Source organism: Lontra canadensis, unplaced genomic scaffold, assembly GCF_010015895.1.
Source record: "Lontra canadensis isolate GAN:19392208 unplaced genomic scaffold, GSC_riverotter_1.0 scaffold4, whole genome shotgun sequence".
Lineage (NCBI taxonomy): Eukaryota > Metazoa > Chordata > Mammalia > Carnivora > Mustelidae > Lontra > Lontra canadensis.
In genome coordinates this window covers 28,302,477-28,327,417 of record NW_022630998.1, presented here as the reverse complement: position 1 = coordinate 28,327,417, position 24,941 = coordinate 28,302,477, and the positions used below count along the sequence as shown (strand labels likewise).

Sequence of the window (24,941 nt, the reverse complement as noted above, 5' to 3'; positions counted from 1 at the left end):
ATCAAATGATGTCACTTTATCCTTCATTCTGTTAACATGCTATTTAACATTGACTTATTTTGTATGTTAAATCATCCTTGAGAACATTTTACTACTGTAATAATGTGATTTCTTAACTGATACTATATCTAAATCTTAGCCTAAATCCTGCTCCTGATGAAACAGTTGATGTCTGACCTTGGCTAGATTTTGATGACTAAGAAACCACTGAACTTGTGGGTGTTTGTTCAGGGGTAAAATAAATGCACAATACATGAGAACAAATATAAAATACTAGTTGAGAACGTGAACTCATACTGCATGAGTTTAAATCTTACCTCTTCTCTTTACTAGTATTTTGAGATTGGGCAGATTATTTAGCATGTTTGTGCCTCAGTTACCTCAGCTATAAAATGTAAACACCAATAGTAGCTATCTCATACAGCCACGATAAGAATATATATAATTTTAGAATTGTACTTTGCATGCAATTTTATTGCTGAAATTGGTGTTGATTTTTAAAATAAATATTTTCCTTTTAGAATAATTTTAGATTTTTAACACAATTATGATGATAGTACAGAGAATCCCCACATACTCATCTAGTTCCCATATTATTAGGATCTTATAATAGTGTTGTACCTTTGTCACAACTGAATGAACTAATGAATTAATATTGTTACATTTTTATTAATTAAACTTTTTTTTTTTTTTTTTTTTTACCTCAGACTCCTTAATATTTACTCAATGTCTTCATTGTTTTCCAAGATCCCATTCAGGTTATAACATTATATTTAGTCATCAGGTCTCCTTAGGCTACTCTTGGCTGTGACAGTTTCTCAGACTTCCTTTATTTTTTTTTTCATCATTTTGACAGTTTTGAGAAATAGTGGTGAGATATTTTTTAGAATAGCCCTCAATTTAGAATTGTCTGGTATTTTTTCTCCTGATTAGCCTCAAGATATAGGTTTGTAGGAGAAAGACCACGGAGTTAAAGTGCTGTTTTCATTATATTGTATCAAGGGTACATACATACTCTGAAGATGATTTATCAGTGTTGCCATTAACTTTGACCACTTGTCTGGGTAGTGCTTGTCAGATCTCTCTCCATGGTGAAGTTACTGTTTCCCCCTTTTTTCTATGCTGTACATTCTGAGGTCAAGAAAGAAGTCACTTGAGGTCACTCTGTGCCACAGCCCACACTTAAGAAGTAGAGTTGTATTCTGTCTCTTTGGAGACATTATCTACATCAATCATTTGAGATTATTCTGCATGGGACATTGCCTTTTCTTCCATTTATTTGTTCAGTAATTTGTTTATATTAGTATAGACTCAGAGATACTTATTTCATACTTTGAGTTATAACCCACTACTACTTTATTGCTCAAATCGTTCCAGCTTTGGCCAGTGGGAACTATTTAGTTGGCTACTGTGTTCCTTTCAGATACCAACCCGCCAACACTGTGAGGTTTTGTCTTGTTTTACAGTACTTTTTTCTTTCTGTCATTATAAGGTACTCTGGTCTCCTTTTGTATGTAAAGCAATCAGCCACTTCTTTAAGGAGCTCAGGCGCCTTTCACTGGAAAACAGTATTAGAAACCAAGATCCAGACACTAGGAATTCTTGTTGCTGCTGGGCCCAGGATAGATTTGTTTGACATAACTCTTGTTTACAAAACTCACAAGCCTTCCTTATTCAAATAAGAATTTCAATTCAATAAGAAGTACTGACAGCACAGAATTTAGAATTGTGTGTAAGAAAATTAGTATCTTATGCTGTTATCAATATGAGCATTACATACATTTTTCACATGCTTTCTGTTTCTATTGCATTCAACAGAAAAATATTAATTTTTGAAAGGTAGTATAACAGAGTGCTTATACATGGACACTGATGCCAGAATTCAAATATTATCATTTGGTAATACTGACAATAGCTATATTCATATTTGTATTTAAAAAAATTTTAGAAAAATGTTTATTACTTTATAAATTTATTTCTAAAATTTCCTCTTTCTATAATGCATATCAAAAAGACTGACTTTTAATACTATCAACAATTAAATGAAAGAAAATTTAAGACAACTACTACTTCCAATAGATCAAGTTTAAACCCATATTTTCATTCTTTATGTACTTATTTTCTGACAAACTATGCATCTTAGCAAAGAAAATAAGCATTTATAAATACTTGAAAGTGGCTATACCTCTTTTGATTTTTTGTTCTTGTATCTACAACTTGTAAATTTCAAAAACATACTCCATCTTAAAAGAATATATATATAAGAATATATATAAGTAACAAATTATTAAACATTTAGGTTGTCCCAGCAAAACAGCTATTTAAAATACTGTTACTGTTCCTTTCAATTAATAATATAATAATATTGATATTTATCATATCATATTTATCATACTTACCAATATGATAATTATTACCAAATAATATTTAGAGATAAACAATATTTAAAAGTCCCTTCTGGAGTTATCTTGTTTCCCGAGAAATATATTTGTTATCTTTCTTAAATATAATTTGACCACATATTAAAGTATTGATCAACCTCATAAGTAATTGGAGTGTACATATTCTTGTAAGTCCCTTTTTAAGATATATATATATATATTTCCTCTTTCTATAATGCATATCAAAAAGACTGACTTTTAATACTATCAACAATTAAATGAAAGAAAATTTAAGACAACTACTACTTCCAATAGATCAAGTTTAAACCCATATTTTCATTCTTTATGTACTTATTTTCTGACAAACTATGCATCTTAGCAAAGAAAATAAGCATTTGAAAATATCGCTAAATTGAACAATTTTTGAAATGTATATTTAATTGCTGTTGTGTTTTGTATTGTCACATGTCTTTTTAGTACTGTTACAAAGATAGCAGCAATTGAATCAACCAGCTTACAATTAAGAAAATACTTAAGTTTACAAATATTTGCCTCAATTACCGACACCTCTTCAAATATTATATATAGGAGAACACCTTTACAACTGTAATCTCTTTGACAACTAAGCAACTTAAAACTCGTTTTTTTTTTTTTCTTACTATTAGGGAAACGGTGGTTGAAACAGCTGCAAAAAATGGTCTAAATTATAATTATACATGTATTATTGGTTTAACTTCTGAAAATATGTTTTAAAGCTATTTGCAGATAAAAGGTGTCAGTGTAATTCTAAACATCAGGCTGCCTCTTATTGCATCTGGAATCAAGATAGAAAGATCTGGACAGGTTAATGGCAGTAGCTTTATTCTAACACCCTCATGTATTCTCCTTTTCAAATGAACAAATATTCAATCCAATGATACCAATACCTAAAATAAAAATTGGCAATATCAACTGAGGCAATGTGCACTTGAAAATAAAATAAACAGTTATTACAGCAAGGGAAAAATACTTACTATATATATATATATATATATATATATATATATATATATATATATATTTAATGCATGCATATACACATTCTTATAAACACACATACACACAGAATAATAAATATTCTAGAGAAGGAGTTGACAAACTTTTTTCTGTTAAGGGCCAGACACTAAATATTTTATGTTTTGTGAGCCCTGAAGTCTGTTGTATCTATTCAATTCTGCCATTATTGTCCAAAATCAGCTATAAATAACATATAAACACATAAACAAATGGGCATGGATCTGTTCCAATAAAACTTCACTTATGGAAACTAAAATGTGAATTTTGTATACTTCCCATGTCTCAGCAAATATTATTTTTAATGTTTTTTGATCATTAAAAAATATGGAAATTATTCAGAGCTCATGGACTAACAAAAATAGGCAAAAGACTGGTTTTGGTCCTCACACCCTGGTTTGCCAATCTCTGGTTTGCTGTGACTGCTGCAGGGTAGATTTTATTGCAATGAAATGAGGAAAAAGAGGACTTATACATCACTGTTTATGCTGCTCCCAACTATAATATCTTTTGCTCCTTTTCTTATATTTGATATGTCCCAATAAAAATGACTAAGAATTTCATCAATGTCATTATTTTTCATTTTGTACTCTTTGGGAAAGTGGTTCTCTCTGAGATGCAGTCTTTTTCTATGTGGTAAAAAAACAGCTAACACAGAGTTATTATGAGGATAATAGGAGCAGCTAAACACCAACCAGCATATAATGGAGGTTCAAGAATTTTTAAAAATGATGGCTAACCTTGAGGTTCACATTGTTATTGACATTATGCAATTATATTTTATGATATGTAGAAATCAATTCTTTATATTCCATAATTATTCCATAATTTTCCTATGATGGAACTAGCCATTGGCCATACCAAAAATATACATTTTTCCATCCTTTTATTGTGGAGCTCTAGTAATAAGGTAGACTTTTATAAAACATAACTTTTTATAATATAAAATAAGTTTTCAGTAACTCTAAATCAATGAATAAAGAACTGATACAATTCCTAGAACATACTATCTTTTTTAGTTACTATACAAACCAATTTCCCTTCATAATCAATAATCCTTAAAACATATATTAGCAAATAAATCTAGTAGTATAAAAAAGAGCATAAAACATCCTTGTAAGTGGCATTTATCTCAGGAATGCAAGGCTGGCTTAATATTGGAAAAGTGAACACTGTAATACTGTGTATTAATTTGAAGAAAAAACACATTTTTCATAATAGATTGAGAAATAAAAACAACTAACAAAAGTAAATTAACAAAAGTCATCACCCATTTATAGTAAGAATCTAGAATATTCAAAAAACTAATATGCCAGAGGGTCTTTATCTAATAAATAGAACCTATGAAAATCTCTTTCTGTGCTTCACTTGTCTGTGAATATATAGCATATAGTGTTTGCTTTTGACCCACCAGAACTAAATAATTCATTCTTTAGGTGTCCAAATTTTAAGTGCCCAGGAAAATATGGCTGAACCTCTGTAGGTTAGGAAGCTACTCATGTATAAATCAGCTATGGTTAGTGGCTGCACTGTCAGACTTACGGAATCTGCTTGCACTCAACATTTGCTGAGCAGTAGATTTTCTGATTAGGAGACTGAATCCATCTCCTATACTACTGAAAGCTAAAGTAATATTAATGATTAAGTGTCAAAAAACTCTTCTCTCTCAGAGGCAATGATAAGATTTCATATAGGAGATGGATCTCTTGAATAATACAATTTTAATCAATATCAAAGTCCCACTTCTAGGTTTCTCTTCTACTTAGGTTGGCTAGATACTAGATTTTTTTCCAAAGCAGCCTTAACTGCAAGTATGAAAATGATAACCCATTTCCCACCATTGGTAAAGGTTATAAAAATAGTCACTTTGGGATTAATAATATATTTAACCATACTCAATAACTTCTGTGTGGAAGAGTGGATATTTGTGACTAGGAGCAGTGAAAAAGAATACAATTATACTTCTGTACCTATGGAGGCACTCTCTCAGAAACAGACATTACTTTTCCCAGTAATACTTTGCAAGCTTTTCTGTTCTTATTAACATTATATATTGCTTAATTACAGGGTAATTATAGAAAAAGTGTCTAAGTTAGTTACATTCATCTGCTTGAACACAACAAAATGGTATCATTTCAGAAAGGTGAGGATTAGCTCAAAATTTTTAATAAGTAGTTCAGAAAGGTAAATATTAGCTCAGAAAAAAGTAAAAATAAAAGATAGTTTATGTTTGGCAGAAAGCTTTAAATTCCATTACTCATGAATTCAAAATAGCAGAGAAAATACATACAGAAAGAAAATGTCTAATTGAAACACGAATTTCATTTTTCTGTTCTGAAAATTATTTTCTTGCAACTTTTAAAAATATATAGTGCTTTTTTCCATTACAACTAAAACAAATACAAATGTGTATATATATATATACATATACATATACACACATATATATACATACAGAAGAAATACATTCAAAATTTTATAGCATTTAGTTTTCTCTCATTATTTCGAGTTGTCAATGATTACATATAAAAGTTGTATTTATGGGGTGCCTGGGTGGCTCAGTTCTTTAAGCATCCAATTCTTGATTTTGGCTCAGGTCATATCTCAGGGTCATGGGATTAAGCACTGCATTGGGCTCTGGGCTTAGCTCAGAGCCTGCTTGAGATTCTCTCCCTCTTCCTCCACCCCTTCCCCCCATGCCTACTCTCTCTCTCTCTCTCTTTCTCTCTTTAAAAATCTTGAAAGAAAAAAAGATGTATTTATTTTAGATGAACTAGTTACATAATCTAACTTAATTCATTATCTTAAAAAAAAAAGATTTTATTTATTTATTTGACAAAGAGAAAGTGAACAAGCAGGGGGAGCAGCTGGCAGAGGGAGAAGCAGGTTCCACAATGAACAAGGAGCCAGATCCCAGCACCCTGGGATCATGACCTGACCCAAAGGCAGCTGCGTAATTGACTGAACCACCAGGGTATCCCTAAATCACTAGTTCTAAAAGCTATAGGTTATCATCAAGATATTTCAAATTATATGATTTAGAATAACCTATGTATTAGAAAAATTTTCATAAATGTAAAAATGTTTATATTCTACATAATGTGAACAGTAGTTGTAGGAAGAAAGCAAAAGTTCACATATATTCAATTTATTAAGTATTGTTTCAGAATGACTTTGGGCAAGATATTTGATGCTTTTTCCAGTCTTCTCCCTACCCCTTCCCCTACCCCCTTCCTTCTTTTTTGTTTTGATTTGTTCTCAGCAAATTAGCCCCAGAAACTTAACAAATAGAAAAAAAAATGTTAAACTGCACAAATTTCTTGATTACCTTTACATTTCTGACTTATTTGCATAGTACCTCTGGAAATTATTTTTAAAATATATATGGGGTTGGCCTTAGAAACAGTAATACTGGCACCTGTTTAGAGTATGATTTGGTTTTATTAAAACTACTACTTCAAATACTTAGGTTTTTTATTATAAAGGGGGCCATAAGGTGTTCAGTTTATTCACAAAGCACACTGAGAAGGCATGGTATGTCCTTCATTAGCATTCTGAAAATAACTCAGTATCTGTAGAGCACTCCTGCTCTTTTTTTTTTTTGAAAGGCAATTTTAGTGTAATAAACGGGTTTAGTAAACATGCCAAGTCTTTTTTGTTGTTAATGAAGACATGATACATTTAGAAATGTATTAAAAAGAAAACAAATAGAAAACAAACAAAAAACAAGCAAGGCCAAAAAAAATATTCCTAGAAAGAAGTTTCATAAGAAATACACCAGCCCAGGTACTATCCCTCTCAAACAGAAGTGGCTTTTGCACAAATTAGTAACTCCCCTCCAACACACAAAAGCACTGCCATTTGCCTTGCAAGCTGAACATAAAACATATGCTTAGTTACTGAACTTGAACATTGAGTGGCGTTAGTGAAGAGCATATTTTAATAGGTTACTTTCATACCCACCTGGTCCCATTTAACATACTTGTTGGAAGATCCAGTTTGTGCATATTCCACAGGTTAACTGAACAATAAACCACGTCTTGTCCCATTATTTTTTTAATAGCAGTTCTTGTAGTTCAAGCAAACTATTAAGATTACAAAGAGCTCTCTTGAAAGAAATTCTCAGATAAAAATACATTAAGGAGAAACCCTGAAAGTTAAACAAACCTGGTTCTTTTTCACTAAATTGGTGGAATTAAGGCAGAATGTCTATTCTGAAGGGCAGCTCCATTTGTTTCCCATGAAAAAAGGCCAAATTTTTCCGAATTGATATAATTTAAACATTAAGCCAATAAAAAATAAAACATACACCTTAATATTCCATAAAACTTGAGATATGTCAGGGCTTACAGAATGGGAAATAGAATTCTGAATTTTTTTTCAAAAATGGAAACTATAACAGGTTTTAAGGGAAAACAAAATAAAACAAACCAGAACTCTGAATATGGATAGCACTACACAGACTCTGTGCATAAAAGACCACACGAGAATGAATCACACATCAGTAATATCATCATGAGAATAATTGGCTGGGGACTGATACTTCCAAAAATAGAGCTCCTCAGTCAAAAATGTGTTAGAAGCATGTATTATCAACAAGGAACAAAACAAAACAAACAAAAAAACGGAGCTAAGAGAGTAGGGGAAACGGAGGAAAAGCAGTATGCATGGGTTTATTATAGATATGGTATTCAGCAGCATAAATACAATATGTTCCATAGAGTCCCCCAAAGGGGGCAAAACCTGTCTTCCACTACTAAACAGGGGAAAGATTAAGAGAGTAGAACAAATTCATTTGTAACTACAACATCCCCCTTTTTTGAATGATAAGCATGTTCAATCTAATGATGTGTGTTAAGAAAACGATGTGAATACATACGAATAAAGGAAAATTAAAAATAAAAGGCTAAATTATGAACTTTAATAACTAGAAAAACCATCTATTTTAAAGCCAAGTAAGTGTGATCCTGATCATTTCTATGTACGCTATAAACCACAGAAACAATGGCCAAGAAAAAAAATCATCATTTGGTTCAGTACCTAGGATTGATATTGTCTTAGGGAAAACAGTGATAATTCAATGAATGTGTCACACACATGACTAAAAAGTCCCCTTTTGGTTTCAAACGAATTTAAACAATAGTCTTTCTTGACTAATTTTTCTCCTGTGTCAAGCAAACCTTCTATGTGCAGGACCAGTTTAAATGCCTCCTGCCCTTCAAACACTAAATATGAACATACAGGAACATTCTATACGATGCAAAGTGCCTTAAGAGAGGGATTCTGTAGTATCAGTGATATAACCAATCTGAGGACACCCGGGTGCTCTTAAAGACTGAGGGGAGCCAGTCAGGCAATGGTGTTTAGTTTCTTGGCAGGTGTTTCCTCCAACAACTACATAATGAGTTCACACAGGAGTTTGCAGAACGTTGTCTAACTGTCCCCCTGTGAGATGCAGAAAATCAAATGTGTGGTAGATGGAGAAGGCACACCCTCAGTGCCCAAAACCCTATCAGTATCCAGTGCTGAACACAGGCAAGTTTCAGCCGGGAAAATGTAAGGAGTTGGTTCACCTTGACAGTCTTTCACCTCAAACGGTTGGGCTTCTCACCTCAAGGAAACAAAGCCACTATAAAGATTCTGGCCTGCAGCTACTTTGAGTCGGTTAAGTTGTATGATAGCCTCAATTCCATCTGCGACTTCTGCCATGTTTTCATGCTTGTTTGCTCCTTCCCAGACAACAATGACCTTGGGTTTAATATTCCCCAGTTCTCCATCCTTGAGTCTGCATGAAACAAGTCTTGTTGCATCTCCTCCAATTCCAAAATTTCTTGCATGAAGTGGGGAAAAAAGCTCTTGCCGTATTTCATATTGGTGCATCCACTGTACCATGGAGTCCCCCCACAAACAGTACATTGGGTTCATTGTCTTTACAGTCCAGGACAAATCTGTTATGCTGAGACATCCACCTGTCATCTCTTTGAATATATTCTACTGCACGTGGAATCGCTGCTGGGTTTGAGCCTCCTTGGTTCATTACACACTCAAGCAGAGGGTCCATGTGGGCCCCAAGCAGTTGCAGCATCTGTGGGTGACAATCTGTACCTCACTCAGTCCCAGCAGCCCCACTCCAGTGTGTCCCTCCTTGGACCGCAGCACCAGCAGCAGCCGCTCCTCCTCCTCTCTCGACTGTGTCAGCAAGGGCAGCTTTTCTTGGATCTCTTCTGCAAATAGGCTGCATTAAATGCTTTAACTTTGCTTTTTTCCTAAGATCCAGCAGAGTGTTAGTGGGTGTGTTGTAGAGGGTAGATCTAATGACTAAGACTCAATTACTTCATCTGACTTACAGAGATAAGTATGGGTATTTAGCCAGGGTACATAGAGGAGTACAGAGAATTGATCCATCCCTAGTAATTATGTTTTACAAGAAAAAGAAACCAACTATATATTATAAAAAGAAAATGTCTCAGTACATAGTTAAACACCAATTTTACCTTTCTCATTCCAACCCAGGCTGTGTATCTTCTAACCAGTCTAAGAAATTCTCTAGAAAGAATTCATTAGAGTTACTTCACTAACCAGAAACACACAATTTGAATGACCTATTTTGTGGTAGGTCCATAAAGATCAAACAAACAAATAAAAATAATAAGCTCATATACCATCTACCATAAGAGACAGACATGTGAAGACCTTGCAATAAGAGCAATTAATGCTGTGAAGCACAGTGACAACATAAGAGGAGGAAACAAATCAAGGAAAAGAGAGATGCACAAATATGATTCTTTTTTTTTTTCCCCCAGATTCTTTCTCAAGAAAACCATGAGGTTTTGCCGCATTTAGAATATAAGGAAGAAACTGCAACTGAAATCTGGAGGGGCAGTTTGCTGCCAGAGAGTGGAAGATCTTGAATGCAGTGTAAAGGAGTTTGGGTTAGAAAAGATCTAAAAGTTTGATAAGGAGAGTGATATGACCAAATATTAATTTTAGAAAGAAAAGTCTAGCTGGTGTGTGAAACATCGTTTAGAGTGAGTAAAAACTAAAGCAGAAAGACTAGTTCTACAAGCTTGGATGAGAGACAGTTGAAATTGATACAGGGTAGTAGTAATATATATTTTGCAATAAAATAGTCGGATTCTTCATGTGGTACTGGGAAAAGGGAAAGGAGAAGAAAAGAGAGAGTTGGTGAAAAACTAGGAGAAGGATGGGGGCTTATATACACAGGCTGGAGGATCCAAGAAAATCCAGAGGTTGGGGTAAAAATCAGAAAAGAAGAGAGAAGTAAGGAAAGGGGAAGTGGAAATCACAATTCATACCTCCCTGTTGTCAAGAAATTACTTTGAACAAAAGAAATTTTTTTCTAAAATAAAGACTTCCAATTGTTTGCCCTATGGGATGTTTTCATCAAACACACTTAGTTAAAATGTAAGTTTTCAGGGACTATAGGATATAACACTGCTTCCAGAAGCTTTAAAGTCTAACAACTAAAATGTTTTCCTGAATTCAGGCCTTTTTCTTTTCTTTCTTTCTTTCTTTTATTTATTTATTTTTTTCCTGACCTTACCATTAAGCAGTACTGCAAAATTGGTTTTGTTATTAGCCTAGGGCTTCTAGTAAGCAGTTTTACTTCTTTAAAGGGTGAATATCACAGACCCTTATGGCCTGAGTAATTGAGATATCAGTATAGCCTTAATTTTATTCATGGAGATTTACATTCAATTTCCATTAACCTTAATAGGAAGCCATTACCTAACTGGCACGAGTTACTGGTAATTCAGAATAATTCAAGATAGACTTACTTCATTTGATATTTTTTGTTACAAATGTCAACAACTTCCATTTAAAACTAAGTATGCATCATGTTATCTACTTCTAGGCAATTCTGCGCATGGGCAAAACTAATCATTTTATAGGAAATTAAGTATTAAAAAAAGCACTGAATCCTCTAAGAATGTTTAAGTATCTTTTAAAAAATACTCAGTTCTTACAATTATTTTATGAAATGCGTAATAACCTGGAAAGTTATCAAGACTTACCCTGATATCTGAATACAGATTCAAACAGCAAATAAAACAGCACAAAACATCAGCACATGTCAAAATAAAATTAAAGGCAAAGCTTTGCATTAATATTAGGTTTTTAAATGTATTTAGGAATTTGTATAATATGGATGATTAAATCATATAAATTCAAATCTATAAGATAGGGTAACAGAAAAAAACGAATGTGAATTTAGATTATAGGTGAAATACTAAAATTAAAAATTAATTTTTAATTAAAGCATTTAATGCAGCCTATTTGCAAAAGAGGTCTAAGAAAAGCTGCTTAATAACTTATTGATAGTAGAAGGGGAACCATTAAGTTAGGCAGAACACTGATATCCCTTAGGAGAAATGAGAAATTAAACCTAAACCAGTATTGGGAAGAACACTGGTCTATAATAACAATATAATACCTTATGTTGTGTCAGTGGTACGGATAATTTATATGGAAGTACTGCACTGTGTCTTAATTTTGGTTTGATGATTCAATTCGATTGACACAATTCATTTGAATCTAATCTTTAAACCTTTGTACATATTTCCCCCTTGCGAGTTTAGTCAAGCATGCCAAATCACTGCAAGAGAGTTCCCAACTGGTATAGAGATTTTCTTTAGCATGTATAATGAAGCTCATTGTAAACTGAATTCAGGTTACCGCTGTCTGCCAGCTTGCTTTAAACTGGAATGAGAAAACATACGTAGTTGATTTGTATTGATGCAATCTCTAATTTGATTATGTTTCATTCATTCCAAAAGCTTTCAAAATGTGTTGCGGAATGAAGTTGGATGATTACACATTGTCTTCCACTAATAATAGGTATAAATTCAGCACATTTTAAAAGCCTGCACGAATGTGTCAGTTTACAGGAGTGGTATTGATACTATCTACAACCATGCGCTTCAAGGAGAAAACAAACAGTGAGATAAGTGGAAATACAGCCACTTTTTGAATAGACTCCTTCTTAGGGAAAATGTCCCCTCATGTTTACAAGCTTTTAAGGAACACAGTAACCTAGCAGTCAAAAATAATCCGTAATCTCAAGTAGCTGGAATTTTGTCAGGTGGGTTCATTCATGTACTGGTCAGTCTCTAAGCAGTGTTAACTACCTCACAGGGAAAGACCTGGGTCATGGCATTTCCTAAAGCATCTATTTTCACACTTGTATGAGGGACAGAGGCATGGAGTTGACAATACCTAAAAATAAAAAATAAAGAAAAGAAGAAAGAAAACAAACAAACAAACAAAAACCTATTTTCAAGGCCTCTTCTATTTCCCACTTTACTCTGCTTAGGGCTCTGTACCTGGTCCTGTAACACCCAGCTCTGGGGTTTTTCCTTCTCTCTTTGCTAATGCAAGTAAGAACACTTGTCCTTTTCCTTCATCTTTCCAACTTGATCTCCTGGTGACGGAGCAGTCTGTTTCATTGCATTAGTGATTAACACTTCCACTTGTTTATCAATGACTCATGAATTATGGAATACATAGTTTTGATAATGACACAAAGTGCTGGATTTAGAGAATATGATCTATTACTCTATTCATTCAACACATTTATACTGCATGCTTAAGACAGTCAACACTCTGTGCTTTGTAGGAATAAATTACAGAGGTACAAATGATATTTCATATCTCTTACAACCTAGAAAATAACAACAAATGCAGAAATTTCAGGCACCTTAGAAATCCTTCGGGTGCACAATACTGTATGTTTTATTTTGGGCATCTAAAATAAATGTGAAATAAAATAAATATGTGAAATGTGAAATAAAATAAATCAAAATAAAATAAACGAGATGTTTGGGCATCTAAAACTTATAACATAATTAACTATAAGTTGTGACTATGTGTAAGACTTTGTCTATGGAAAAGTAAAATAGTCAAATGAGTCACACACAGGTATGTGTGCACACACAGAGTCACACACATGTATGCACACATGTGCGCACACATGTGCCGATAGTTTTTCTTTTTTCTGTTTTCTTTCCCCAAATATCACAATGGGCAAAATGTTAAAAACATGTGGAGCTAATGTAGAAGAGCAATTCAATAACTTAGAAGCAGATAAGAAACTACCTTATAGCATAATTTGGCCCTTAAAGCCACTGGCGACATTTCTAAACATCTAATAATTACACAGTTGAACCTCTTTCTAGAGTTCAACGTGAAGTTAAAGCTCACCTCAGGGCTTACTATAAACTTGTGGATTGTCAAATCTTAACTTTTCTCCGCATGGCTAGAAGGAATGTTAATTTCCAAAGCCCTATAATCTGACATTTCAGCTACAACATTCTTTATGTTGGTTTGTCTCACTGACAGCAGAGTTTATTTGTGCCTATTTCTGTTCCACTTTTCTAACAAACATATGGAACCATAAAACAGTATTATTTCATTAATATTTGTTTGCTTTCTAGATACATCACAAGAGTTATTCTCGAAAAGATTATATGTATCATATAGTTATATTTTCCAAGAGTTTTCAATTCAGTAGTTAATTCAAAAAGTCTCTCTGAAGATATATTGCCACCATTTTGATTAATATTTCTTGACATAACAGCTTTCCATTTAGCAGCAAAATTGTATTCTAATTAAATTCTTTTAAAGAAGCTATGCAAATTATTGGCAATCTTAATGCTCCCAGCATGTATCTTTTCTTCCACTGAAAGATTTCAGGAGTTTTATGCACAATTAATTTACTAGCGACAATATCTTCATGTGTGTGATTCATAATACTCTATTATTTGGGAATATCTCCCCCCATTAAAAGAAAATCCAGGAGATAGAGACATTTTTCAATTTTCATTTTCTCTGCAAGTTAATTTCATTTGGATGGCTGAGTTGAACTTTTAAAAAACTTACTTTTACAGAATGTTTTCACTGATAACTGTATCAAAGCCCAAATTTCAAATAGGCAGACATTCCTTTCATTCTCTTTATCACATGGTTGTGTATGTCAGCAAAGAGTACAAATTCTTACTTTCTTTACTGTAAACTATATGTAACTCTTTTCTCTTTGAATCCAATTGTTATTCTTCTCTTTCAGATCCTGCCAACAGCCTGTTAGCTAATTCTAGTCCATTTGAGAAAGTATTTAATTTCTGACTGGTTAGCCAAAAATGAGCTAGAATACAGTTTAATTAATACAACTAGTTTTTATGAAATCTAGAAACCTAACAATAATTGGGACAAAAATGTGTAATAAACATTTGTTGAATAAACTTCCCCACATCTGCAATGATAAGACAGCATTCCCCCATAGGTTTCCTAAATAGACTTAATGAAATTCATTGCCAATTATGATAGTAAAGCTGAAACCCTGGCCAAATTTCTTTCTTTCTTTGTTTCTTTTTTTGATAGAGAGATCACAAGTAAGCAGAGAGGCAGGCAGAGAGTGAGGGGGAAACAGGCTCCCTGCCGAGCAGAGAGCCTGATGTGGGGCTCTCGATCCCAAGACCCTGAAATCATGACCTGAGCCGAAGGCAAAGGCTTAACCCACTGAGCCACCCAGGTGCCCCCTGGTCAAATTTTTTAATCTCTATATGGCTCAGCTTCTTTGCTGTGATATTGAGAAAAAATAATACTTATTTCATAAAATTATTTTAGGGATTAGATGAGATACATATGCAAGGAGTGATCCAGTGTCTGGCATATACCATTCACAATAATAGCCACCAGCCCAACAATAACAATAGGCTTCCCAATTAACATGTGTTACCCTTAGTTAGTCTTTAGGAAACTAAGATAGAGAAATAGCAGACAGGTGGCATAGATCTAGTCAAGTCCAAGAACTCAGAATGGAAAAGGCAAAGATCAGAAATAATATTAACATTTTAACAGGTAAAATAGAAAATGGAATAAGAACATGAGTTAGAGGGAGGTTCTGAATTTGACTAATGTAGAAAGGATTTAAAAAAAAATGGTCAAAAAGAGTAGAAAAATCATAAGGCTGATGAGATTTGTTCTTTTGACAAGCAATATAGAATGCAGCAGGATAGGGATGAGAGACCCATTACAGATAGCCCCCAAACAAATCTGCATTAACGTAAGCAATACCAAAAACCCCTTTCAACAAAAAATACCAGTCTCTTTTAGAGACACTGATCGAAGTCTTATCATGATTCAGTTAATGGGAAGAAATACAGCACAACCCTTTTATAACATCTTTTGTTCTATCTCACACATTTAGAATTAATTCCAATCTTTAACCATTTACACTTTTATAAAATGTTTCTTATTGTTGAAATTAGGTTTTGCATATAATACTTAGCACATATTCTGAAATTCTCAACCCCAAGTTTTTCTTGCCAATCCCATTATATTAAAAGAGAATAATAACAACTGTGCATTTTTAAGGTTTACTAGTAGCTGTCCTATATACCTGTTCTAATCCATTTACTTCTCATTACAGTCCAATGGAATACTAGCTAGAGATGAGGGCAAAGGTAACTTGGTCCCAGAGCTCATAAAGAACATCAGGAAGATCAGCCTGCCTCTTTAGTAAACAAATGAAGTGGGGCACCATGATAAACACAGAGGAACCATTAGAATATCATTCTTGCAGTAAAGCTTCTGAATGGAGTCAAGTAATTTTATAGATAACTGATTTTATTTTTTCTTAAACCTCGTATATTTTCAGCCTATTAAGTATATTTTATATAGGCAATCAAATGAACTAAAAGAGGCCAATTTGTCTGGGCATTTTGCAGTGAGAACTGCCCCTGGTTCTCCCAGGCTCCCACTCCTACGCCAAGATAGCACACTTCCATATCCAAATATCCTTCCCCTTGGATGGACATGGTTGAAAACTGATTTAAAGGCAATGTTTCCAGATGGACCAGAGCTTAGCTGCATGGGATATTCTTGCCCTATAGAGAGAACAACAGGAGTTGTATAGCATTTCAGTATTATCATTCAAAGAGGATAAATGTAACACACCTGTACTGCAGTATAGTCTGTGGCCAAGACACATGGCTGTGATACTGCTCCCTCTTCCAATTCTTCACAGTCACTTTCTTCCTCATTGCTAATGCATCAAGAGAGAGAACTTTCCTCCAAGTGGTCACTTTCCTCCTGAGATGAAGTGAAAGAAATAATGAAATAATAAATATTAAATCAATTCCTTTATCTTACTTAGGGAAGGAAGCTCAATAAATCAAAACAATCCTTTGTCTTTTTGAGACATGTTATATCAATGCATACTGAAATTTAATCATAAGCATAGTGTGGTTTTTATTGATCAAAGAGGAGATAATCATTATATTCTATAACAAAATGACCATATGCAATATGACACTTATTTAACCCTTTTTATCTGAATACCATGGTTATTATGGAAAATGGGATTTTAAAGTATTTTCTGTTAAAAGAAATGTTTAAATTCTAAAGTGTATCATTTGAAGTACTGCCTTTATATGTGGAGCAGTGTCCATTCAATGTTTTGATGGTTTAAGATTATTTGCTCCCCACTTAAATCTCTTGTTACCCTTTAGTTTCTAAAAAACACTGAAAACAAAAGACTGTTTTTCCATGGAAGACATATGCAAGATTAACCACTATGTAGCAGGAAAACTAGTGGCACAATAAATTATGTTCCCTAATATTTATATTAAATAAATATGTTTTTCTGGATAAAGGCCAATAACATATTTAAATGTTTTTCAAAACATGAGAAAATCACCAAAATATGGGTGATCTTTCAATAACAAAAAGAGTATGGGGGCCCCTGGGTGGCTAAGTGGGTTACCTCTGCCTTCAGCTCAGGTCGTGATCGCAGGGTCCTGGGATCGAGCCCCTCATCAGGTTCTTTGCTCAGCAGAGAGCCTGCTTCCCCCCCCAACTCTCTCTGCCTGCCTCTCTGCCTACTTGTGATCTCTGTCAAATAAATAAATAAAATATTAAAAAAAAAACCTTAAAAAAAGAGTATGAATAAGAAATTTTACAACCCCGAATGCAGAAAAAGCCAAAATCTGTCTGACTGTGTTGAAAATACATTTTTACTTACTTGTGATATTTTTAGTTTATAAAACTGTCAAAAAATATTTCAATAATACCAAAGGGGGTCTTACAGCTTATGGATAATAACTTAGAGCTAAAATGATATAATTACAGGTACCTTATAAGTACACCTCTGCTGAACTCCAGAAAGTAGTATGCATGGTGAAATTAATCTTTGATGAACTGACAGCCAGATTAGAGATACTAAAGTGAAAATTTTTTCGTTTATTTGATTTTGGTTTTGTCAGTTGCTGAACAGCTGTGTTCCTATGTAACCAAAATCAGCATAAAAGGATTTCAGAAAGCTGGGCAAACAAAAGTGTTTCAGGCGATGAAATCTTGATTCAGATATTTTCTCATTCAAAACAAGAAACCCTGTTCTTGTAGTCTATCATTCATATTCTATGTACACACATACACACACACATACACATAAAATGCCTTCATTTTGAATACTGTCTTTGATCAGGAAGGCCATTAATATTTCCAGTTCCTATTGACTAATTGAAGAAAATATGATTTGATAGTAAAGCCATTAGGAAAATAAATGTCATCTGTTACCAATTTTTATAGCATGTTTAACTTAAGTCAATTTTGATACATTCAATGCTTTTATCTATTACCAGGACACACTGTATCAATGTTACTCTCAAGCAGTAGAGAAAACTAGACATTCTAAATATAAAGAAAGGACAGGTAAAATGCAAAAGAAAAGTCTACTACTCAGATAAGAGCTGACCTGGAACAATCAGTAAGGAAGAGAATCTTCAAAACTTTGGTATCAATCAGGAGGATGTAGTTAACATAGTAATTTAGAGTCACACTTAATTTCATGAAAGTATAAACTGCATGATAATTTCATTTAGATGTCACCAATATATAATGTTAGTTTTCATTAAAAATTCTCCCTACGGTATTTTTTGTATTCTTTGGTCCTGCTTAATACAAACATTTATTCTTTGTGCATTTCATTATGATTGTCCAAATTGTGAATTATTCAAACTATGTGCTTTCTGACAAATTATTTCATAGTCATTTTTACTGATTTTTGGACTTCTACCAAAATATAAGACTAATTACATTCATGTTCTTAATGTGTAGAAGCTCTATCTTCAAAATGTAATTTTGTGGATAAATTAGGGAAAATACACATTTCAAAAAGGTGAATTATATTTTTTAAAGTTTTAATATATTTTTGCATTGGTAAAGTAAAATTTAGTTGTGTTAAGAAAATAGATCAAGAAAGTGTTACACAGGGGCACCTGGGTGGCTCAGTGGGTTAAAGCCTCTGCCTTCGGCTCAGGTCATGATCTCAGTGTCCTGGGCTCGAGCCCTGCATCAGACTCTCTACTCAGCAGAGAGCCTGTTTCCCCCCTCTCTCTCTGCCTGCCTCTCTGACTACTTGTGATCTCTATCAAATAAATAAATAAACTCTTAAAAAAAAAAAAAAAAAAGAAAGAAAGTGTTACACAGGGCACCTGAGTGGCTCAGTTGGTTAAGCAACTGCCTTCAGCTCAGGTCATGATCCGGGAGTTCCAGGATCGAGTCCTGCATCAGACTCCCAGCTCCATGGGGAGTCTGCTTCTCCCTCTGACCTTCTCCCATCTCATGCTCTCTCTCACTATTGCTCTCAAATAAATAAATAAATAAATAAATCATTTTTAAGAAAAGAAAGTGTTACACATTTTAAGCTAAGAATTTCAAATTAGACAAAGACTGATAAATTTCTTTCATTCAAAAATTTTTAAGTCAGTAAGATATAAAGGATATAGACAGTGATTAGTTCTGAATAGTAAATGATTTTGATGGCATATTTATAAGTCAGGATTGCCTAGGATAACAAAAGAGAAAAGAGAACAGAAAGAGACAGAATGATTATTTAAAAAAAAAAAAAAAAAAAAAGAATCCAATTTCAGGTCCAGATAAACAGCTTAGAAGGTGTCACTCCTATTCTCACAATGGAAACAGAAAAGCTGAACAAACTGAAAATTTTCTTAGGCCCATCAGAGAATTGAGGTATAACAGGGCAAATCACCTTCCTGAAAACAGGAGAGAAAGGACAATACCAAGAACTAGCTTACTAGAAGCAAAAATCCAAAAGTGGAAGCCCACCACTCAAGCCAATAATAGTGGAACACATTAACTATAACTGACAAATTTCCACAGACTCAGTGTGGACTAGCTTCAGTGTTAAAAAATTCTGGATGTCCAGTCATAGGGGGCCACATACTTCCAAGAATTTCACCTTCAGGAGCCCAATCAGGATAAAAATCTAAGAAAAATTCCCCAGCCAACCTAGGAGAAAGGAAATACCAAGCTCCAACTCCCTCTAGCCTACCTCACCCAAAGGTAGGGGGAGGGCAATTGGGAAGGGAGATGAAACAATTGTGAAGGTCACAACCTATGGGCAAAGGCTCACTAAGAGACTGAAATAAAGCTGTAGGATTGTCGATTATTTTTCACCTCCTCACATTTGAGCACAACATCAGTCAGGTTCTTATATAACAGTGAATTACATCGTAAAGAACTGCAAAGCTCAGATCCTATTTTAAAAAGAGTCTCTAGAAAAACTCAAGACAATAGTAGAGACTATAACAGGGAACTAGTTGGAAGTTAACCCAATACCTATGTTTACAAAAAAACAGTAAACACAGCCTACCTTCTAGCCATGTAAATATAAAACTTCACACTAAAGGCCTCTTTACCACAGTTTCTTTTACTAGAAAATCACGTCAAGGTTTCAAAAAAAAAAAAAAAAAAGTCACAGGGCAGTCTAAAAGGGAAAATTGTTAAAAGTTTGAAGAGACAAAGCAAGAATCAGAACCAGACACTGATATGGAAAAGATTCTGAAATGATCAGACTGTAGTCTTAAAATAACTATGATTAAAGGAGTAAGGGCTCTAACAATAACAACAACAACAACAAAAACAAAAGTGGACAACATGAAAAATCAGAAGGGTAATATAATCATGGAGATGAAAACAAAGGAAGAATCAACAGGATATCACAGAAATAAAAAGACCGTAACAGCAATGAATAGTGCCTTTGAAGGCCCATTAGTAGACTGGATACAGCCAAGGAAAGTAAAATAACCTACAAGATATGTCAATATAAACTTCCCAAACTGAAACCAAAGAGATAAACAAACAAATAAATGAATAGACAAGAGTATCCAGGAACTGAGGGACAATTACTAAAGTCTAATATATGTAATGAGAATATAATAACACAGGAGAAGAAAGAGAAAGGAACAACAAATATTTAAAATAAAAATGGCTTATCATTTTCCTGAATTAATGACAGACACCTAACACTGATCTAGAAGGTTTCAAGAACAACAAATGGGAAAAATCCAAAAAATTTACAATCAAAAGGTAAAAACTTGGGACAAAGATACAAATTTTAAAAGTCTAGGAAGGGGAAGAAAGATTACTGATAAAGAAATAAGTATAAGAATTACATATAATTCCTCTTCAAACACCATGCAAGCAGAAGAAAAGGGAAGTAAAATGTTAAAAGTGTCAGAAAAGAAAAACAAACAAATAAACAAACAAATGAAAACATAAGGATTCTGTATTCAGTGAAATTATCCTTCAAAAGTGAAGAAAAAAATACTTTCTCAGACAAACAAAAATTGAGGGAACTTGTCACTCATAGATCTACCAAGAAAAAAATGTTATTCAAAGAAAAGCAATAAGTCATACACTTGGATTTATAAGAAGAAATGAAATATGTTAGAGAAGGAATCATTGAAGGTAGAAGAAAATATTTTTTCACATTAACACACAATAACTTGTTTAAATTTTAATAACAAACTGTATTTAGTGAGTATAGCTTAATAGTAAGTGAAATTAATGAAAGCAATGATATAGAAAAAAGGGAAGAAGAATTGGAATGTTATTTTAAGGTACCTGCATAACTCATGAAGCATTATAGTGTTATTTGAAAGTATACTTAGATTAGTTGTAAATGTGTATTGAAAATTTTATAATAACCACTAAAAATATCCTAAAAAATAAGCACATCTGATATACTCAGAAAGGACAGAATGGAATCATATAAATGTTGAATTAAAATCAGAAAAGCCAGAAGGAATTGAAAACAAAAGGAAACAAAGAACAAGGATGATGAATTTAAAAAAATGTTAAGATATGGTAGACATTAAACCAGCGTTTACATCAGTAATCACTTTATCAATAATCACTTCAAATGAATGCAAATTAAATTAACTTTTGGTGGATTAAACCAAAATACTTAACTATATCTTGACTATAAGAAATCTACTTTACACAGATGGATTAAAACTAAAATGAAGGAAAAATGATATACTCTAATAACATTAATGAAAGGAAGCCAGAGTAGCTGTATTAAGTTCAAAGTCAGCTTTAGATTAAGCAAAAACTATCAGAGATAAACAGAGACATTACAGAATAATAAAGAGGTCAAGTCACCAGATATACAAAAACAATCCTTACTATGTATGTACCTGACAACAGATGTCAAAATGTGGGCAAAACCAGATGGAACCACAATAAAAAATAGATGAATCCATTATTATAGTTGGAGACCTCAACATTCCTTCATTAGTAATGAACATATCTAAGGCATAAAACAGTAACCTTATAGTTGAAATGACTAGCAACATCAATTATATAAATCTGATTGACATTTATAGAATACGTCATCCAACACAGAACATACATTCTCTGTAAGCACATAGGGAAATCAAGATAGATTACATTCTGGGCCATAAAACATATCTTAACAATTTTAAAAAGAAAAACAAAATACAAAATACTCTCTTAGACCACAATATAATTAAACTAGAAATTAATAACAGAAAAATAGCTAGAAATAGTTGGGGATTTTTTTAAGTGACTTAAAAGTAAGAATTGGAAAAAAAATAATATTTTAAACTAAATGAAAAAAATAAAAAACCCACCATAAAAATGTGAACAATGTGACAAAAGTAATGCTTTGAGGAAAAATTATAACATTGAAAAAAACTTTAGAAAGGAGCAATCTAAGACTGATAATTCAATCTTCCTCCATAGGAAACTAGAAATGTAAGAGAAAGTTACATCCAGAGCAAGCAGAAAAAATAATAAAAACTAAGGTATCATTGAAATTGAGGACATGAAATCAATGAAACTAAAGATGTGGTTTATATATACTATGGAGTATTATGCCTCCATCAGAAAGGATGAATACCCAACTTCTGTATCAACATGGACAGGACTAGAAGAGATTATGCTGAGTGAAATAAGTCAAGCAGAGAGAGTCAATTATCAAATGGTTTCACTTATTTGTGGAGCATAAGGAATAACATGGAGGACATGGGAAGATGGAGAGAAGAAGGGAGTTGGGGGAAATTGGAGGGGGAGATGAACCATGAGAGACTGTGGACTCTGAGGAACGAACTGAGGGTTTTGGAGGGGAGAGGAGTGGGAGGTTGGGTGAGCCTGGTGGTGGGTATTGTGGAGGGCACGTATTTATTGGAGCACTGGGTGTGGTGTATACACAATGAATTCTGGAACACTGAAAAGAAATTTTAAAAATAAAAAAAAAATTTTAAGAAAGGAAATCAATGAAACTAAATTTGGTTCCTTGAAAAGATTAATAAAACTGATAAATCTCAAGTCAAGCTAACCAAAAAATAAAACAAATAAAAACATTACTAATATTAGAAATGAAAGAGCCTGTAACTAGTGATCTCATTGATAATAAAAACATAATAAAAAAATATTTCAAAAAATTCTATGCCTGCAAATATACCAACATCTTCAAAGATATAAGCCACAGAAAATCATAAAAGGAGAAACAGATAACCTGAATAAAGCTTTATCTATTAAGAAGTTGATTCAATAATTAATAGCCTTCCAAAGCAGAAAACATCAGGCCTAGATGGTTTCACCAGTGAAGTCTAAAACATTAAGGAAGAAAAAATACTAAGTATACATAATCTCTTTTAGAAAACAGAAGCAGAAAAAAAATACTTATTAACTTATCCTATTAGACTTATTACTCTAAAAGCAAACCAGACAAAACAATTACAGAATAGGAAAACTAAACAATTACAGAATAGAAAAGCTACATACTAATACATTTCATGAACATACATGTAACTGACATTCCTCAACAAAATATTAGCAGATGAAACCTAAATATTTATAGCAAATTATACACCATGACCAAATCAAATTAATACAGAACATCTACCCAAAAAAAGTCTTACAGCTAGCGTAATACTTAATGGTGCGTAGATGCTTTTTCCCAAGACCAAGGACGAGACAAGGGTGTCTATTCTCATCACTCCTATTCAACACTGTACTGATAGTCCTAGCTAACATAATTTTAAAACGGAAACAGAGGAATAAAAGCAATAAAATTGTTTTTTTGTAGATAATATGATTGTTCACATAGAAAATCCAGAAAGAATAACATATGTGTATAAAATATATATTCTTGCAACCAATATGTGATTATAGAGAACTGTCAGGATACTTTTTTTTTCTAATTTATTTATTTGACTCACAGAGATCACAGAGAGAGAGGAGGAAGCAGGCTCCCTGATGAGCAGGGAGCCCATGCGGGGCTCGATCCCAGGAGCATGGGATCATGACCTGAGCCGAAGGCAGAAGCTTAACCCACTGAACCACCCAGGCACCCCTCAGGATATATTTTATATACAAAATTCAAATACTTTCCTATCTATCAGTAATTATCAATTAGAAATACAACAGTATTATATTAAAATCCAAAAGATAAATATTTAGGAGACAATCTGAGTGAAGTTATAAAAAGCTAATTAAAGAAATCGATAATTAAATGAAGAGATAGCCCATATTCATATATAGGACAATAATATCTTTAACACATTAGCTCTTCCCAAGCTGATCTATAGATTCAATGCAATTCCAATCAAAATCCCAGTCAGTTTTTGTAGATACTGACATACCAACAGTTTATATGGAAAGGCAAAAGTCCCAGAATAGCCAATACCATATTGAAAAGGAAGAAAAAAAGTTTAAGGACTTGTACTACCTAATTTTATGACTTACTATAAAGCTACAGTATTCAAAACAGCTTGGTATGGGTGGAAAAAAGAAAAACAGATCAGTGGAACAGAGTAGAGAAACTAGAAATGGACCCCCACAATTATAGCCAAAAAACTTTGATCAAAGAGCAGGCAATTTAATGGAGAAAGGATAGTCTTTTCAACAAAATGCACTGACACAACCAGATGTGCACATGTTAAATGAATCTAGACATAAACCATTAGTCTTTCAGAAGAATTAACTCAAAATGGATCATGCACCTAAATTTCAAGCATGAAACTATAAACTCTTAAAAACTAACATGAAGAGGAGTCAAGATGGTGGAGAAGTAGCAGGCTGAGACTACTTCAGGTAGCAGGAGATCAGCTAGATAGCTTATCTAAAGATTGCAAACACCTACAAATCCAATGGGAG

The 24,941-nt window shown here is 33.3% G+C and overlaps 1 pseudogene; it reads right to left on the bottom strand.

Moving 5' to 3' along the window:
• Positions 1-8,783: 8,783 nt before the first annotated feature.
• On the bottom strand, positions 8,784-9,471 carry LOC116858871 (annotated as a pseudogene).
• Positions 9,472-24,941: the final 15,470 nt, after the last annotated feature.